Consider the following 3072-nt stretch of genomic DNA (forward strand, 5'->3'; position numbering starts at 1 on the left):
ATAGATAGATAGATATAGATATAGATATAGATATAGATATAGATATAGATATAGATATAGATATAGTTACCAATACACCCTAGACATTTTGCAGTACAACTGTAGCCTGGAATTCCAAAGTACTACAAATTTCAGCCTAGTTTGGCCAATTTTTATTGTTTTAAAAAAAAATTAAGGTTTTTTTACTGTTATCCTTTCAGGGGCTCTAGTAACTTTCCTCCAAATTAGCATCCCCATCATGGATTGTTACTTTCAAGGTCAGTCTATGCTACTATTGCTTATCAGCAGTCTCCAGCATGGCTGAACCTTCAAACGATGCTTCATATGCCACAGATAATGTCTTCACTTTGCCTGCTCTCACACACCTTCCTGCAGAGCATGAAAGCTGCTTCCCTCCTTCTCATATTGTCACCCTAGGAGACAGTAGAGCTAAGCTAAAGCAATGATACAACCAAAGACAAAGCCCTTTTCACAGCTCAAGGTTGAGAGTGGAGGCCTTATTTAATTATTTTTCATGTATCATTTATAAGTAATTTTGACAAAGCCCTTGCATACAGCTTTTTCTGAAATGCAGTAAATCACACAGTTGCATGGGAACCTTCTTAGTAGGTCTTTCCCTCTCAGTGGTTACTTCACAGGAAACATTTAGGAGGCAAAAGAGAATGTTAATGTGCAATCCCACCATTAGCCAAATATTGGGTTCTCTTTGGTCACTGTTACAGAGGATGACACTAAGAAGAGAGGGACATTAATTAGTGCCAGGGCAGCAGTCTACATGGGGCTCCGAAGGGAGCCCCATCAAGACCTCTGAAGGCCAATGAGGAGAAAGTTGCTATGCGTCTCATTCACAGGCAGAAGAAAGCACCAGGACTTGATTACCTAGCAATGAGTGTTCAACAAATCGCAAATACCTCTTGGGATGGCAAGACAACGCAGCGTGCCTGAGGCAGGATCCTGGGCTTGTTCAGAGTGTGTCTGCAGGTCTCTGGCCCTTCCCTCCTCCCTAGCTGGCATTGTGTCTGTGCTATTGTCCACCTCACTGAACCAGACGTGAGAGAGCTGAGGTAAGCCATTGACCGAGTGTTTCCTCAGCTCCTGAGGAATGTTTACAGAGGTGTGGTGTTTTTCAAAGCCTTTAATAAGAAGTACACCATGTCCTCCGTACCTTTATTTTTCTAAATGTGTGGAGAGGACACTCTGTTTTTGCTTTTTGCTAGGATTCCAAAACATTCTTGTCACTGTGAATTCCATGGCATCCTCTGAGGGTGGACAGCATGACCAGAGATTTGTACTGCAGTATTACTCAGGTTTCCCAAATAAGAGAAACCTGACTCTATAGACATCCCCAAGCCAAGGTACATCGAAGGTGTAAAATACTTTGAAAAAGGCAATGTGTTTGGGAATAAAGGTACAATTCATGTTTGCCTTAAGGACTCTTAAGACAGAAATAGAAAAAAAAATGCTTTATTTAATACCCTCTTCATGTCATGTTGATCCACCCTGAAATTAATGACAATACTTTAGTCAGGCCACAAAACATTGTACCAGGAAATAAGCTTTAGGTTTAATGATATAATTACATATTTTCTTAATGTAAGCACTGAAACTTTACTGAGTTTTACATGATGTAAAACTCATGACACAGATGTTCCCTCCCTGGAGAGCAACTAGCTGGATATGGGGCTTTTACTTTTTTACTCTCTGCTGAATAACGCAGTATTCATGCTGGATGACAAGTAAAATACCAGAAGGTAGAGAAGAAAAAGCACTGCGTTTTTTTTTTTTTGTCTCTGTCCATTGAGAGATGGATGTTTTGCAAGAACCCCCAGGGAAAAGTTTCTCAACTCAACAGTTTGCAGACACTACTAACATGCTCCCCAATCTTGAAGGACATGAGAAATTCTGAACGCTGTGAACCAAGGGTGCTCATGTGTTGAGGTCTAGTTTGCATCCCGATTTGGAGATTTCTTTTCAGAGCATCCCAGAGTTACATTCATGCATCATTTTCCAAAGCAGGGCATTGTGCTGCACTGTGATTTAGGTGTAAGAATTACTGTCTGGAGAAACCTAAAGGGGAAGCTTGCACACACACAGTCTCTGCAGGAACTACGACAGTTGAGGGGTTGGAGGTGTCACATCCAGAGACAGAGTATCTGTTTAGAAACTAAAGGTGGAGCCCTAAGTTTTGAAATGGACAATCCAGTAGGGGTCTGAACATCAATATTTCAGAGCATGGGCGATGAATAGCAAATTACAGAAATTGCCTTAAAATAGAAGGGCTGTAACTTCAGATCTTAAGTACCAAAATGTGGAAAAAAAAGAGAGAATCATATGTAAAGAAGAAAAGTACTTTATATTTTCAAAAATTGGAGATTTAGGATAGTCATAGAAAATTCAGAAAGGTAGGTTGCTCTAAAAGAAATCACGTTTATTTAAAAGGCAAAACATTCCAGATGGTTCTATTTCATGACAAATTTTAAAATACACTCCTCTATTAAATTAGCATTATCAGGGACATTTCATCCACTAGTCATTAGAACTGTGAGAGTTTTAAAGGTCTACAAAAACAACTGAAAGCTGGAAAAGCTAGTATGGGCTCTAAATTACAAAATGAAGGCTGCAAAATGGAAATTAATAAATTCTTAAGTGTCTACAAAAAATAACATTACATCAACTAGTCAAGTGCAACTGTACTCTTGTAATTGCAGCACAAATTATATTTAATGTGAAACATGGGTGGATTTTAATCTGTTTGATATATTATACATGCAGGGCCGCCAAAAATAAGATCACAAAGCCCTGAAAACAGCCCTGAATAACATCAAGATGATCAAAATGATGATCTGTTTTCCTAAAGGCAGTGGTGGTTAAACAGGAGAAAACAGGAGAAGTAGGAACGTCTGTGTTAGATACCGAAACAGTAGGCCTTGGAGAGAAGGGTGCCACCCCTCTCAAGAACAGGCAATACTGGCTAAAATCCTAATCTCCGTTCCCTGAATTAAGGCACTGCTCTATAGTAGTGTCTAGTTTTGTTTGTTTGTTTGTTTTTAAAAGGCAAGTTTCCCTGAGAAA

At 39.4% G+C, this 3072-nt stretch overlaps 1 long non-coding RNA gene across 1 annotated transcript in view; it reads right to left on the reverse strand.

Moving 5' to 3' along the window:
* Positions 1-1004, reverse strand: part of LOC109393838 (uncharacterized) — a 70552-nt gene extending 69548 nt beyond the window's left edge. The window contains exon 1 of the long non-coding RNA XR_002126334.1: positions 912-1004. This is a non-coding gene — a long non-coding RNA (uncharacterized LOC109393838). The remainder of the gene's footprint in view (positions 1-911) is intronic.
* Between the last annotated feature and the right edge of the window lie 2068 nt (positions 1005-3072).

The sequence above is a fragment of the Hipposideros armiger genome, unplaced genomic scaffold, assembly GCF_001890085.2.
Source record: "Hipposideros armiger isolate ML-2016 unplaced genomic scaffold, ASM189008v1 scaffold_391, whole genome shotgun sequence".
Lineage (NCBI taxonomy): Eukaryota > Metazoa > Chordata > Mammalia > Chiroptera > Hipposideridae > Hipposideros > Hipposideros armiger.